Source organism: Mixophyes fleayi, chromosome 1 (genome assembly GCF_038048845.1).
Source record: "Mixophyes fleayi isolate aMixFle1 chromosome 1, aMixFle1.hap1, whole genome shotgun sequence".
NCBI classification, from domain to species: Eukaryota; Metazoa; Chordata; class Amphibia; order Anura; family Limnodynastidae; genus Mixophyes; species Mixophyes fleayi.
Genome location: NC_134402.1, coordinates 417,120,354 through 417,137,778, shown reverse-complemented (window position 1 = coordinate 417,137,778; position 17,425 = coordinate 417,120,354).

The window sequence follows — 17,425 nt, the reverse complement described above, 5'->3', positions numbered from 1 at the left end:
TAGCAACCAACCAGATATTTTCTGCTATTGTCTTGCAAAAGATAGATTAAAGCTAAATGTTGACTGGTTGCTATGGGATCATGTACATTTGCAATGTTGAACTGTGTTAGTAAATAAACCCAATTGTTATAGGAAAAAAAATCTTCAGATTTGGGGAAGTTACTGAAAGTCAGCAACTAGAGCAAAAGTCACAGTGCTTGTTTCCACAAAATACACAGATTTCTAATGATAAGAGTCATTACACTAAATATATGCAAATACTTGAACATTGAAATTTGAGCAAAACGTCTAAAACTGTTCCCCAAAATATTCCTATCATTCCGCCATTGACCGTAAAGTTTAGCAGACTTCACCAACAGTATTTGGCTTTAAATGCACCCAGTCCAACCACAACCATACCAGCAGGATAAATTGTAAGTTGGATACATGAGGTTAAGTCTACATATTGCATATTGGTCCAGCCAGATTGCAAAAGTAAAGGTGCTTAATGGGCTATATGATCCAGTCACAGAGCAATGATGGTCAAAGGGTTGTTGTGTTGTGTTAACTGTGTAAAAGGTGGTAATAGGGTATCCTAGGGAGGTTAAGAGACTGAGGAATATTATAAGCTTGGCTGAAGAGGTGGGTTTTCAGAGAATGCTTGAAGGTTTGAAGACTAGAGGAAAGCCTTATTGTATGAAGAAAGGAATTCTACAAAGTGGGTGCAGCCCAAAAAAAGGCCTGTAATCATGAATGGGATAATGTAATGAGTGTAGATGAGAGACGCAGATCTTGTGCAGAACGGAGGTGGCGAGTTGGGAGATGTTTTGAGACAAGTGAGGAGATGTAGGTTGGTGCAGTTTTGTTGAGGGCCCTGTATGTTAGTAGAAGTATTTTACAGTGTATCCGGAAAGTATTCATAGTGCTTCACTTTTTCCACATTTTGTTATGTTACAGCGTTATTTCAAAATGGAATAAATTCCTTTGTTCCCTCAAAATTCTACACACAATAATAATGACAACGTGAAAAAGTTTTTGGGAGATTTTTGCAAATTTATTAACAATAAAAAACTAGGAAATCACATGTACAAAAGTATTCACAGCCTTTGCCATGAAGCTCAAAACAGAGCTCAGGTGCATCCTGTTTCCACTGATCATCCTTGAAATGTTCCTACAGGTTAATTGGAGTCCACCTGTGGTAGATTCAGTTGATTGGACATGATTGACAAAGGCACACACCTGTCTAAATGGAGGAAGCGGGTGAGTTTGGAGTGCCAAGGATGGGGAATGAGGTGGCGTCAGTGGATAGGAGAGGCAGGGGCACCAGCATCCAAGGCAGTAGTGAGGGAATGGGTGTAGAGAGAGGCCACTAGGTCAGGGCAGGCCAGGGGGGAAAGGAGAGAATCTAGAGAGGCAGAGAAAGAGGTAGGGTCTATCGCTTCAAGGTTGCATCTGGTTAGGGTAGATTTCGTCAGGGGAGGATGACAGAGTGAAGGAGAGGAGATGGTGGTCATAGAGTGGGAAGGGGGAGATGGAGAAATCGGAGAGATCGCAGAGATGAGAGAAGACAAGGTCAAGAGAGTGGCCAAGAGAGTGGGTGTGGGAGGAGGTCCACTGGTTGAAGCCTAAGGAGGTGGAGAGGGTGAGAAGTTTGATGGTGGCAGGGTCTGAGCAGTTGTCAATAGGGATGTTGAAGTCGCCGAGTATGATGGAGGGAAGGTCAGAGGAAAGATAGTGGGGGAGCCAGGCGGCGAAGTTGTCCAGGAAAAGGGAGATAGGGCCTGGGGGACGGTAGATGACAGAGACACGGAGGTGGATGGGAGAGAAGTGTTGGATGGAGTGAACTTCAAAGGAGGAGAAAGAGAGGGAAGGTAAAGTGGGAATGACCCGAAAAGTACAGCAGGGGAATAGGAGGAGACCCACACCACCACCAGGATGCTCATCCAGTCTGGTGGAGTGGGTGAAGGAGAGGCCTCCATAGAAAAGAGCAGCGATGGCAAGAAGGTTAATAACAGTGGCACACGCAGGATTGCTAGGGGGGGTTTCCCCCCACCACCACAAAAAAAAAAAAAAAAAACACGTGAAAGACACATGAGAAAGGGAGGGAGGGATGTGGGGAGATGTGGATAAGATTGTTAGGGTTAATGGAGCGAGGGGGAGAGATGGGACCATGAGAGAAGGGCCGGTGAGTTTGGCCTGGGGAGAGGATGGGTATGGGAAAGGAGCGGGGTGGCATAGTGAGAGATGGGGACAGGAGCAGGAGAGGGGGCGCAGTGGCAGGAGGAGAATAGTTGAGCTTAGTTGAATAAGGACTGACGGAGCAGAGAAAGACAGTGAGTGGGATTTTGTAGGCTTGTGGAACAGAGTGAAACAGAAGTGCAGTGGAAAATTAATGGAGACAATATAAGGTGGAGAAGAGCAGTGGCAAGGAATGTAAACAATGTACAGCGGAGGAGAATAAGATAACAGTCTAAACAATAACAATCTAAACAATAAAATAACAATCTAAACAATGTAAACAGCATGCAGTGGAGAACAATAAAGTACAGATGGAATAAATAAATTAGATAATTTAAGAAATAAAATTGATGGTAGGTGAGATGAGCACTGGGAAAAACAGTGATGGGGCAACAGAGAGCAGTTACCAGGAGGGACAAGGGAGGACACAGGAACAGGAGAGTCCAGAAGGATGCCAGGTAGTCGCAGGAGTAGTCTGAGGGGTCTAGCGAACAGGAGGGACCAGAGTTCCAGAGGGTCAGGACGAACGGTTAGGTCAAAGTTCAGATGGACACGGAGAGGCAGGTCTAGAGTTTAGCTGAGTCCAGTAGGACTAGGTGGGGCCACAGGTGTGGTAGGGCCAGTGTGGACTGAGGAAACATGGGCACATGAGGCAACCCAATATGGAGGCCCGAAACTGGGGACACAGGCAACATAAGATGGAAGCTGGTGCTGAGGGGCCACGGAGTCACGGATATGTCAGGGGAGCAGGCATAGGGGCACCAATGGGCGAGGCAGCAGGTGATAGAGGGACACAAATGGGCAAATAAATGTTAGATTAAACCGTAGCAGCCGGTGGCAGATGATGAGGAGTAGGCCGGAGCCGCGGCCTGTAGTGAGGCGGCTGGGTGCAGGGGAAGAGGCAGCAGGCTCACCATCAGTAGGAGCAGCAGGAGACCACAGGAGACGGAGCGGCTAGATAAAAGACGTGGAAGGAGCAGCTGGAAGTCACGGGCGGCATCTCAGGAGAGGATCAAAAGGACCGGAGGAGAGCAGCAGCGTCGGGCGTAGAACGTAAAGGAAAGAGGCCACAGGATCGGAGGAGCAGGAGAACCCAGGACCGGAGGAGCAGGAGAACCCAGGACCAGAGCAGCAGGAGAACCCAGGACCAGAGCAGCAGGAGAACCCAGGACCAGAGCAGCAGGAGAACCTAGGACCGGAGCAGCAGGAGAACCCAGGACCGGAGCGGCAGGAGGATCCAGGACTGGAGCAGCAGGAGAACCCAGGACCGGAGGAACAACAGCCAGAGGACCGGTGACGGAGCCGCAGCACTAGACGGCAACGTGGAGGCAGCCGATGATGGAGCAGCAGCACAGATCAGCGATGTGGAGGTGGGAAGCGGCCTCGTGGTCAAGACTGCAGGCGTCCAACGAGTGGAAAAGGAGCAGAGTCAGAAGAGCAGTGGGAGTCGGCAACGTGGGAGCCAGAAGGCGACAGGCGGACAGGCATCAGGTAAGAGGCATCCGAGTAGGCAGGTAGTTAGCTGAGAAGTTGGCCCAAGCCAGGGGAGCAAGGAGAGGCTGGAGAGTGAGGCCGCAGCCGTGGCCTAGAGTAGAGAAAGCTGCAGGGGATCAGCGGGGAGATACATCCAGAGGAAGGGAGGCTTAGTTCACCAGCCATCAGCAGCTGTGGAGGCAGGCATCTCCGAGGTGAAATGCGGGGCCCAGAGGGGGTTCCAAACTGGGCTCTGACAGAGGGCAGGAGAGCAGGCAGGACACGTCTGTCTTGTTCAGCAGCCAGAGAGGAAGCAGAATAACAATTGTAGCTGGTGGGGATGTTTTTCAGCGGCAGGAACTGGGAGACTAGTCAGGCTAGAGGGAAAGATGAATGCAGCAATGTACAGAGACATCCTGGATGAAAACCTGCTCCAGAGCGCTCTTGACCTCAGACTGGGGAGACAGTTCATCTTTCAGCAGGACAATGACCCTAAACACACAGCAAAGATATCAAAGCAGTGGCTTCAGGACAACTCTGTGAATGTCCTTGAGTGGCCCAGCCAGAGCCCAGACTTAAATCTGATTGAACATCTCTGGAGAGATCTGAAAATGGCTGTGCACCGACACTTTCCATCCAACCTGATGGAGCCTGAGAGGTGCTGCAAAGAGGAATGGGCGAAACTGCCCAAAGATAGCTGTGCCAAGATTGTAGCATCATATTTAAAAAGACTTGAGGTTGTAATTGCTCCTCAAGGTGCATCAACAAAGTATTGAGGAAAGGCTGTGAATACTTATGTACATTTGTTTTCTTAGCTTTTTATTTTAAATAAATTTGCAAAAATCTCAAAAAAATTTTTTTCACGTTCTCATTATGGGGTATTGTGTGTAGAATTTTGAGAGAAAAAGGGAATTTATTCCATTTTGGAATAAGGCTGTAACAGAACAAAATGTCGAAAAAGTGAAAAAAGTAGAGCGCTTTGAATATTTTCCAGATGCACTGTATATTGGATTCAGTGAAAAACAGGCAACCAATGTAAAGACTAACAGAGTGGTTCATTAGAGGAAGAATGATTTGCAAGGAAAATCAATCTAACCGCTGCGTGCAAAATAGATTGTAGGGGTGAGAATCTGATTCAGAGACCAGTAAGGAGGGAATTTCAATAGTCGATGCGGGAGATGATGAGTGCATGAATTGAGTTTTTGCAGTGTCTTTTGTGAGATATGTGCGTATTCTGGAAATGTTTTTAGATGTAAGTAACATGATTTACATATAGAATCCATGTGGGGAAAAAATGATACATCTGAGTCAAGGATCACACCTAGGCAGCAAGCTTGTGGGGTGATATTTATTGTCATGTTGTCAACAGAAATAGAAAGGTCAACTAGGTAACTTCTGTTGGTGGGTGGAAATATTATTAACTGTGTTTTTTTGAAAAACTGAGTTGTGTTTGGCGAGAGGACATTCAACAGGACATGGCAGAAAGACAGTCAGTAACGCAGGACAACACAGAGGGTGAGAGATCAGGAGAGGATAGATACATTTGTGTATCATATGTATAAAGATGATACTGAAATCCAAAGGCGCTTAGTTTTTCAAGAGAAGCGGTATCTGTAGAGAACAACAGAGGATCACTGGATTTCACCCCTCTGCAACACAGCCTGTTCCTGAGAAAAACTTGATTTTTTTAAAAAAAATAATACAATTTTGTTAATACCTAGTGACAACACAGGTAATAGGGTATTTAAATTGAGATGTAACAGGAGATTTTGAGAGCAGTCTTGTTAAAATATCCTTGTTCAAATGGAACAATAGGTTATTTGTTCCGCATCAACAAGTGTCAGCACAAATAAGAACAGCTTCACTTAAGCAGCGAAGCATTAATGCAGTTTTATTCAGCACATGGGGTGAACAAAATACATTTAGGTCAGATACATAATGAGGGGTGATGATCAGAAATCTAGTATCTTTTATGTCTTGTTAGTCTCCCAGATTAGCAGCTTAACCTTTTTGGAGTATTGGAAGTTTCTCTCCTGATCTGGATATTATTGGTATAACCAGGGATCTGGTGGTGCCCTATTTCCAGTCCCTAGACCACCTGGGTCACGGAGAGAGAGAGCGTAGCACTTCTCTCCCAACAGTTTTGTCTCTTACAAGAAACTCTGAATAATAAAGTGAAAACTCCTATGGACTGCAGCCAGCTCACAAAAGCAGCTACTAAACCAGAGAGTGATTTATGAAACTGCAAATGTTGAAATCCTGCTACTATTATCTGGAAGGAAGCAACATTCCAGTGGGGCAGGAGCCTTTCTGCTACACAGAGCTCTGCTGCATAAGGTTTGACTTATTGTTTTGTAGCAGGTCTTTACTTTAGCGCAGAAAGAAATTGCCATCTCACAATATAAACAACACTAAGAATATCCTAACCAACATGTGGTTTTCTGGAATCGGGACACCTCTGAAAGAAGAAATGTAATCGTGTCAGGATAGGTGTGTAGCTACGTCAAAAAGGGGCCCGTCTAGTGCATTTGATACTCTAGGCCAGGGGTGTCCAACCTTTTAGCTTCCCTGGGCCACATTGGAAGACGACGAGTTGATTTGGGCTGCACATAAAATACACTAACACTAACGATAGCTGATCATCGAAAAAAACATAGAAAACATAGTTAACATATTAAACTTACTTGGAAATGAAGTTAGTAAGAGTTAGGAAACCTGTTGCAGAATCATGATTAAAGCAGTCGTCCCATTATAAGCTACAATTTAACTTACCTGCATCTGCCCCTTAGTGGGGTTCGGGGAATTAAATGCCAAAAACTTTTTTTTCCTCTCTTTCTGCACCCATGAATCATATTTTTTATTGACCAGTTTGAAATGGTCACCGATATAGGTAGCATCAGGAGGACTAATAGAAATCTACAGAGATTTAAAGATAGGGTGGTGGGAAAAATGGCTCATGGAGCAGCCTCCGATGAGGGTAACAGTGGGTGATATTTTCACCCTACTCAGCACTGCACATTTAAAATGGTTTAAAATATTAAAAATACAATCATCTCTTGATATTTATATTAGATACATACAGAGAACACAGCTAGTTCATAATTGCATGGTGCAGAAAGTCCAAATTCAGAGCAACAACAATAAGATACTGTATAATCTTTCTCTGATGCTGATAGTTCGTGCGGGTGACTCCTCTGTGCTGCGCTACACAATGGATGTCGGGTGTGATGACGTCACCCCCGACATTCACTGCGAGCGCCACACGGAGGAGGAGAACAGGGAGGGAGCCGGAGCGCCAGCTGACGTGACCGCAAGATAAGTATTTTCTTTTTTTTTTGCAGGATTTTTTTTTTAGCGCTGCCCCCTTGCCACAACCAAAACTCCTGCTGGGCCACATTTACAGGCATGGACAACCATGCTCTAGGCCATCCTCAACCCTGTTCCTTTCCTTAAGAATACCTGTGCTTTGCCGTGCACACCACTGACAGGTGAACGAGGCGCACACTCACCCTGGTGAGCTTGACATATCTCCCAAATTTCCTTGCAGTCAAGACAAAAGTTCTGACTATCGCAATGGTGGTACAGACCCCTACAATCGAGACTGCAGTGCCTAAGTTTGGACAGTTGGCAGGAATGGAAGAGGATCATAAAAGCAGTGCAGACGGTTAAGGTTTGATATACTTAGTATTTGTTGTTGTTTCCCTTTGTTATAAATTGGAGTGTTAGTGAATGGTAAAACAGTGATATTGTCTGTTAGCCCTTACTATATGGCATAGCAGTATTTAGGTAATAGGGTTTATAGTGCGTTTACTTTCCTATAAGATTAAATACCAGTGTTTTACAGGCAAGTATAGGGTCATAACTTACTTATCTCCATCCTTTCATTATAGTCACTAAACACAAGGACTGTCACTCCCAGCCCTTCAGGATGGAGCAGGTATAAGAACAGAGACATCGGGGTATATTTACTAAACTACAGGTTTGAAAAAGTGGAGATGTTGCCTATAGCAACCATTCAGATTCTAGCTGTCATTTTGTAGAATGTACTAAATAGATGATAATGAGAATCTGGTTGCTATAGGCAACATCTCCACTTTTTCAAACCTGCAGTTTAGTAAATATACCCACTGATCTGTAAATTAAGCAAAGACTTTTTATAGTTTACATAATCCCTAAACCCTAATGCTGATAAATGGAGATTGCTATCATATAAATGTGTTATGCCACTTGTGAGAAACACCATTAAATTATTAGTACTGTTTGCTCTGTAACCTCTGATGTACAAGACCAAAGCAAAATGATCCACAATCAAATGAAGTAAAATTTTCTCTGTGCAATTAGTGAGATTGAAAGGAGATCACACAAAAAAATGTAAATGTTTTCATATGGACTAATACCATACTTTCATTTTGCTAGATACATACAGATTTGCAATAATAAGCATAAGACAACAACAGTGTTTTTAGAAAACAAAATTAAACCGGTTTATAGAAGAAACCTACTACACTTCATCAGCACTACTTCACTTTATCAACACTGTTTTACAGATGGGTGGCTTGGCCTGCTTACCAACTACCTTGCAGCAAACAGTAATTATAAGGGCTGTGTGTATTTTACCGCGCGATCGCGCCATGCCACGTGTAGCGTGGCATACTAAATGCAATTGCACGATAAAACAATATTAACCAATATACTTTCGTTCATCCAATTATACGACTTCGACAAGGTCCCAGGTCTGGAACTCTCCAGTCTCTTGCCTACAGCAGTGCACATCAGAAAACTACACACTGGGCTGTCTACTAAGCTCTAGATGGGTCAGGTCATGGATCTTGTCACTGATGCTGGGACAGATGCTATACTCAAAAGTAACAAGGTACCACCTAAACTGCATTTGTCACATTATATAATGGTTCAGATCCTACGGAAAATAATTAAAAATTGGTGAAATGTTCTCTTTCTCAATACATGAAAGCAGTAGTCAATAAAGTGATTGAGGCAGTATTGTCCATGTTACAACAGATCACAACACCCTCAATCCAAATCCATGTTATTTGAAGTGAACTCCATTACTAAAGCCCTGAAGACAGGCTCTGGTACTGAACAGGAAAGAGAGAGAAACAGTTGGATCCGGTTTTATGTTCGGGGCAGAGTCTGAAAAAATGTGTTGTTTTTTTCAAATGCAAGTTTATTAAGATATGTTTAATTGCCTGGGGATTGCGAGGTTTAATATGAGACATATAGGATTCTCAGAGAAAGCCATTGATTCCCTAATGGCGAAGAGATTAGACTCCACATCTTATTAATGCCAACCTTTTTGTTGATCGTTGCTCTGGGAAAGACTGTGATAGAAAATATATTTCAATTGATCGTTTTGACAGAGTTCCAGCATACTGGAGCTGAGTGGGCCAAATACCCCTTTGTAGAATGGTTTCAACAGGTTGTCAAGCAACTCAAGCCTCAAATACATAAACCATTAGTGATAAAAGACTTAACCTTGGTACTTCAAGCTTTGACGAAATAACCTTTAGAACCATTGGATAAAATCCCCATTGAACCGGCCTTATCTCCCTGCCTGTTATAGCATTTGTGTCTGCACCTCGTGAAGCCAGCTGTTGCTGACTAATATATATATATATATATATATATATATATATATATATATATATAGAACAAGGAAACAACAAGGCGCCTCATAGTGTACTACTGTTATTACAACAGAGCAAGATGACTTAATGTGGTAATATGCGTACCAGATAAAAGCTTGATCAGAGCTCATAACATGCAGACATCATGTTGATATACGGAATCTTCTTTCTGGATCTCACAGTAAATGCAAAATACATGGAAACTGATAATAGTGTAGTATCATTTGGAACCACTAGGTCACCCGGTGCTATAATTCACTGATCACCATGTCAGAAAACACCAGTGGATAAAACACCCAAAAAAAATTGTGCTTATAACACACCAATTGTGGTTACACGTACCAGAGAGAGATGGTATATTTGCTTATCTGTAACTGAATATCAGCATCAGACTCCTGTATGAGTTTCCTCAAGGGTTCCACAGATGGTATATATAAAGGAATAACAGTCCATAAGGTGAAATATGAACAGATAAATTTATTACAATAAAAATAGTAGCACTCACATTCAGTTGAAAAAATAACAGCAGATTTGGTATAACCAGTGAGAGCGGCAGCAGCATCAAATGACAGTCAGCAATAAGTCCTCAACGCATTTCATCTCATTAGAGACTTCCTCAGGAGGGTAATAAAGTATATGCAGCACTCATGCTGCTTTAAATAGTGTGTCAACCAACAAAAGTCCCGTGGACCGGAAATGGCCAAACCGGAAATGCGCAAGTGGGCATGCGCGACTAGCGCGATTTTGAAAGCTTTATTTCTACTAGTTTTGGTATAACTCAAAAAGTCTTAGGGGCATATTCAATTAGCTTTCCGGTCCGCGGGATCGCGCCGGAACAGCCGCGAAACTTAATCCACGTTACCGCAATATGTGGATTAAAATGTGGATTTTCGTTCGCAGCTCATTGGCTGCGTACGAAAATCTGCGTTAATGCGGTACCGTATTAATGGCAATAGTGCGCAGGATTCGCGGTATCGCGCGTTACAGCGAACCGGAAAGCTAATTGAATATGCCCCTTACAGTCTTATTTAAAAGATACAAGTAGTGTACTACAAATTTTTTGAGACTTTAAATGGGACAGAAAATTCATGTGGGTTATGATCGATGTCCAGTCCCTTTACACCTCAATTAAGCACGACCAGGGTATTGCCTTATGCCAACAATTTTTGGAGTCTGACCCTTCAATTATGAGTGAACATAAAGGGGCATATTCAATTACGATCCCGATCCGCGGGATCGCGCCGGAACGGCCGCGAACCTAATCCGCGGTACCGCATTAACGTGGATTTTCGTTCGCAGCCCTTAGGGCTGCGTACGAAAATCCGCGTTATTGCGGTACCGTATTAACGGCCGTACTGCGCATTTTCCGCGGTAAGATCGGATCGTAATTGAATATGGCCCAAGGAGTTTATATGCGCACTTATGTCATTTATTTTGACCCATAATTATTTCATGTTTCTTGACCGGTGATCAGTGAGTGCTACTCACATTCAGTTGAAAAAATATTTTTATTTTATATAAAAAAATATTTTATTTTATATTTTTATTGCAATAAATTTATCTGTTCATACTTCACCATATGGACTGTTATTCCTTTATATATATACCATCTGTGGAACCCTTGAGGAAACTCATAAAGGAGTTTGATGCTGATATTCAGTTACAGATAAGCAAATATACCATCTCTCTCTCTGGTACGTGTAACCACAATTGGTGTATTATAAGCACGAATTTTTGGGTGTTTTATCCACTGGTGTTTTCTGACATGGTGATCAGTGAGTTATAGCAAAGGGTGACCTAGTGCTTCTAAATGATACTACATTATTATTAATTTCCATGTATTTTACATATACTGTGAGATCCAGAAAGAAGATTCCGTATATCAACATGATGTCTGCATGTTATGAGCTCTGATCAAACTTTTATCTGGTACGAATATTACCACATTAAATCATCTTGCTCTGTTGTAATAACAGTAGTACACTATGAGGCGCCTTGTTGTTTCCTTGTTCAAGATCTACTGCTTGTCCGGATTGACCATCTGGTTATTTGAAACTGGGCTGCCGCTTGAAAATAGGCTTGTGTGTACCTTAATCTACATCATTCACACTGCTGTTATTGGAATATATGTTGGATAAACTATCAATTTGAAATTGATTGAATTTTAGAATGTGACGTAGCGCCATATTTTCACCAATTGTTGTTTTATATATATATATATATATACATATATATATATATATATATATATATATATATATATATATATATACACCTGTTTTGCCTGTTCATGGATATTCTCTATCTTCTGTCCATCTTGACACTTGGCTTGTTTCTGGACCCATCAAGGAAAGTCCATTCTGTCTTATTACATGCTTCTCTCCTCTCAAACATTTTCTCAGACCAACAGGGACATGTACATTTTTAAAGGGGTGATAGGGTCTGGTTATCCACTTGTAATATTAGACTACGACAATACTCAAGGAAACTTGGACCCAGATATATTGGCCTATTCAGAATCATCAAAAAGGGAATTCTATTGCCTTCCATTTCCTAGATCACTAAAATTTCCTAAAACCATTCATTATTCTCTGTTCAAACCTGTTTCTTCTTTCAAGAAGTTTTGCGTCTAGTCTTTCTGCTAAACCTCCTCTGTTAGTTGTAAATGCACACCAAGAATTCCTAGTAGAAAGAATTTTGAGTTCTAGATGGGTTCAAGGCATAATTCACTATTTGGTCCATTGGAATGGCTATGGACCTGAGGAGAGATTGTGGATTCCTTCTAAACATCTACATGTGGAGAGGTTGAAGAAGGCTTTTTATAAGCAGCATCCAATTAAACCTGAATGTAGGGTTCTTTAACCCCTCCTCAAGAGGGGGTACTCTTATGAGCCGCCGTGCTACTCACGGCGGCTTGTTCTGTTCCCATTCTATTCCAGGTGCTATAGGTGTAGACCTCTCATGTCCAGTTCTAAAAGTTTTATCTAGGTCTCCAGTGTAGCCATTAGACTAACATGGAAAGTATATCGTCCAGCAGAGGAGCAAAAATTCATGCATTAAAGATTGCACAGTGGTATTTAGTTTGCCATCAAGATAATGTTGTATTCAGACCAGATGCCTTAAGTGGTCACCCTATACCATCTGACTAGGAAGATGTGCTTGCCAACTGTTTAGCAAGATTACAATTGGCAAAACTTAGATATGGCTAGATATCAGGAAATTCACATATGAAGAACTTTCATTATTACATTATTCAGGAATCAAGGCAGAACAAAGAGCCTCCAAATCTGTTATGGCCAGATGGATAACATCCTGCATTAGAAGACAGTAGCAGAAACTGATTTTAAGATTGTATCATCTAATTGATACCTGATACTACTTCTCCCAAAGGTCAAGCCTATGTGTTGTCCATCCCAGAAGCACAAACCATGTGGGAATACATTAAGAGGTTCTATACAAATGATTCATCCACAAATCTTCATCTCCTGGCTGTGCCTCTGTGATTTCTGAATTTTTTGACTGTATCTGATTTGCCTCCATTTTCAACAACCTTGATCTTCATGGAGACAACAAAGTGTCCATAAAGTTTTCATAAAGGTAAAGGGTCAAATAAAAAAACCATATTCAATTCTTGAGATGGCATTAAGAGTTTCTCATCATGTTCTTTGACCTTATTTCATGATCTTCTCCACCAGTTCATTATTTTGTACTTGGATGAATAATTTATTCCACCCCTTATGTTTGCATTGGCACCATGTAAGTGTTAAGCCAAGACAAGACACTAACCTCAATGAAAAACTAGAAAAAAATGTTTTTTCATCAGCTGCAAATTCCATGTTTGGGTTACATAATTTCTACTACACATCTACAGGTTGCCTCAATGTGTAGGCCTTGAAAGTACCCAAAGATTCCTCAGTTTTGTAAACTATCATTATCAAATAATCAAAATTTTTTCTTTTATTGTGGCCTCGGTTACTGCCATTATCAAAAAAAAACTAATGAACCCCAGCAAGTGGCCTCCAGAGGATATCTCAGCAAACAACATATCAAAACATCTTTTCCTTCTGCTCCTGTTTTGCAACATGGAGATATCTATGGTCCTTTTTGGAAATGGATGTTTCCTCAGTGGGCATTGGAACTACTTTAAAATATTGCCAGAATACATCTTACCCAAGATGCTACCAAAACTCTTATCCATTGTCTCATCATCTCCTGCCTTGACTACTGCAACCTCCTGCTATCTGACATTCCCCTCACCCATCTATCCCCACTTCAATCCATCTTAATTGCTGCAGCAAGACTGATCTTCCTCTTGTCTAGGGTGCTCCAGAATCCAATTCAAATTACTCACCCTCACATACAAGGCCCTCAACTACACCACTCCTTCATACATCTCAAATCTCATTTCAAAATGCTCTCCCTCTCGTCCTATCTGATCTAACTCAAACCTGTGCCTCACCACATCTCTAGTAACCACCTCTCACTCCCTCCTGCAAGACGTCTCCCTTGCTGTAAACCACTCAAGGAATTCCCTACCAATCAGACTCTCACAGCCTTCAAATCTTTAAATGCTCTTTGAAACATCTTTTTGAGATTACAATACTTCCATCTGTACTACCCAGAATACTGCACTTTCAAACTGTCCCAGTATCTACTCTAAGCCACATTTGTCCTAGCTGTGCTCTCTTTCAATTAGTTTATAAGCTCTCTCATGAGCTACCCTTTGTTTTCATATCTGCATTTATTCTGTTTGCCTTGTATGTTCCTGTGTTATGTATGTCCTGTTTTCCCCATTGTCTGGCACTCTGGAGCATTGTGGTGCCTTACAAATCAACAGCATAATAATAATAATAATTTTCTCACAACAAACAAATTTGGAAGATTTCATCCTTGCAGGTTGTCTTTGAAACAACGTTCCATGTGGCTTTTTAAATGGGTGACAGCAATTTTTGTCACTCATTTAATTCCATTAAAATCAGAATTATATAGCGGAATGGAGGTGTGAACAAGTGCCATTGAGGGTGAAGCAGTGTTCCCGCTAAACTGAGCAATCTGGAAAGGAAAGAGTTAAAAGGTCACACTAATGAGGGCTCCACCTGGAAGGTTTTGCATTCACAATCTGCAGGTTCTTTCCTTGTAAGATACAGGTTTAACTCTATCATTTCCAAATGGCTCAGCTTACAGGGAATAGTGGGGTAAAGGTGGGGGGGGGGACTGTTGCACCTACACCTGTCGCCATCCTTCCATCCTTGTCTCTCCTACTTTTTCTCAAGTGCCCGTCTGAGGGAATACATCAAGATTAAAACCTTACTACATTTTTCCTTATTGTTTTCTGTTTACTTTGGAGAGCAACTATTCTCTTATATTTTAAAATTAATTAAAATGTATGCTTCTCCCTGAAAAAAATTTGCACCCCCAAAAATCTTGCACCCCCAAAAGTGTTGTGCCCTAGGTTGCAGTCTAGTCAGCCTATTAGATAATCAGGCCTCGTCTAGAGAAATGTAGATACCTTCTGTTGGGGGCTTCACACTCCACAACAATCTAACCTGACCATTAAAATCTATAGTACCTCCAAACTACACTCCTCATCAGGCCTGCTGGTCATTATTTTTGTCAATATTAACTCTTAACATACCGACCTGAAACCAAAAATGTCTCTTGTGTCTTTGTCTATGGATATCCTGGACTTCAGAGAAAATCCATTCACATCATAGGGATATATTTAATAAACTGCGGGTTTGAAAAAGTGGAGATGTTGCCTACAGCATCCAATCAGATTCAGATTTCATTTATTTATTGCATTATAGAAAATGACAGCTAGAATCTGATTGATTGCTATAGGCAACATCTACACTTTTTCAAACCTGCAGTTTAGTAAATATAACCCATATACTTTTCTTGATTATTGGCTGTAACTTCTGACTCTTTTCCTAAAAAACTATCCAAGACAATCTTGGTGTCTAAATAATCAGATTGTGAGGCAATACCTAAAAAATTATTTCTCTGCTTATCAGAATGACTGGGTGCATCTGCTTTCCTTGGCCGCTCATAACAATCATGTTCATTGCTACATCCCATCAAAAAAAGACAGCAGATAAACAAGGTAGGAAGCTACATCTATTGTCATATGGTGACAGGATATGGCTTTCCAACACAGTCATTAAATTTAAAGTGCCGCAGCATGGTATGGGCAGCACGGTGGCTCAGTGGTTAGCACTTTTGCCTCACAGCACTGGGGTTCAATTCACAACCATGGCCTTAGCTGTGTGCAGTTTGTATGTTCTCCTCGTGTTTGCATAGGTTTCCTCCGAGTACTCCGGTTTCCTTCCACACTCCAAAAACATACTAATAGGTTAATTGGCTTCTATCAAATTGGCCCTAATCTATGTCTGTTGGTGAGTGTGTGTTTTAGGGAATTTAGACTGTAAACTCTAATGGAGCAGGGACTGATGTGAGTGACAAATATTCTCTGTACAGCGCTGCGGAATTAGTAGCGCTATATAAATAAATAAATGATGATAAGACTTATAGTATAATGTGATAAATAAACATACATAGGTGCGTATTATACCAATATCAGATAAGTAGACTGCAGTATGATAATAAAATGTTTAATATAAAATACGATTTGGTAAAAACATAATAATGTATCATAACATGTTGGTATATATGGACTCAGGAGAAAAAAATTAAATATAGCTGCCTTGATATGGCATGTGAACCAGGAATGCCGATATCAATAGCATATGAATAAGTATCAGAATGAGCAATATAATGTTAATTGACTAATGGCAAACTTCTATATGGGACCAGCCTTAATAAAAACTCGTAATGACCGTGAGTAAGTTGGTAGCACTGAGTCTGCCAGGATGGATGATTCTCTTTAAGCTCCTAACTCCAGACAGATCCCTTTTGTTAAAGCTGTCCTGAGGGAAGTACAAAACGTCAGAATATGGAGCCTGATATTATTGGGAGATTTTAAACTAGTTTTAGATCCTCGACTGTAAAGACCTACCCCCCTGGTACAACACTCCCAGCAGACACTGCAGGCCCTTCCCTTTACTGCTTTAAATTGATAGCAGAATACAATCTTTATGATGCTTGGCAGGTCTTTGCCCCGGGGCAAAGGACTTTACTTATCACTCACTTGTCCATTATACGAAGTATGTCTTTTAAATAATGAGACTGTGATTCCCCCTAGTAAAGAAAGCAGTCAGAACCGGTTATAACTGCATACGTAGTAACCTTGAACCTGTCTGAACATTCATGACAAGCTGCAACACTCTGACGTTCAGTTGGACGACCTTGCACTTCAAGAACCGAAGAAAATGTAGAAAAAATCAGTCAGATTGTTCAAAAAGACCCACCGACTCAGTGTTTGAATGATAGCTGAATCTGTGAATATTGACAAAGACACCATATAGAAAATTTGCGTGAGGATCTTAACATGATGAAAGTTTGTGCAAAGATGGTCCCAAGAGTTCTCACACCAGAGCAAAAAGAACGTTCCAAGGAATGTTGTGCTGACATTCTGCAGCAACTTGACACAGATCCAAACCTGTTTCATAAAGTTATCACCATTGACAACTCGGTGTGGATGCGGGAGCAAGGCTTGAAGGTGCTAGGGGCACAGACAATGTCCCATCCTTTCAGTAGTTGTGCTCCCTCATAAGGATAACATGAGTTGAGTCCTATTACGTATGATGAGCTTTTCTATGAACCCCTGCGGGATTCCCTCGCAGCACTGCGGTGACAGCATGGAACGGTCTTCTCTTAGGGATAGTGGCTGAGGAGAAATCAGGAAAAAATTTAAGGTTGAAAGGAACGTCTGATTTTTCCGCTGCTCTGGCCGCTTTTACATGAAAATAATTCATTGTAAGCATGTCTCTAGGGGAGAATCCAAATAATGCCTTAGGTTTGGGCTCAGGATCAGGTGGTAGGGGCTCTTTTTGGCGTCTGCGCTTGACGGGAGTGTCTTTGGGATTGGTGCTGCCGTTACGGATTCTTCGGGTGTTCCGGTTTCCGACCTTGTTGTTTGTCTTCTTGTTTGTGCCGTGGTGCAACCTGGGGAGAGAGAAGAGAGAGAGAGA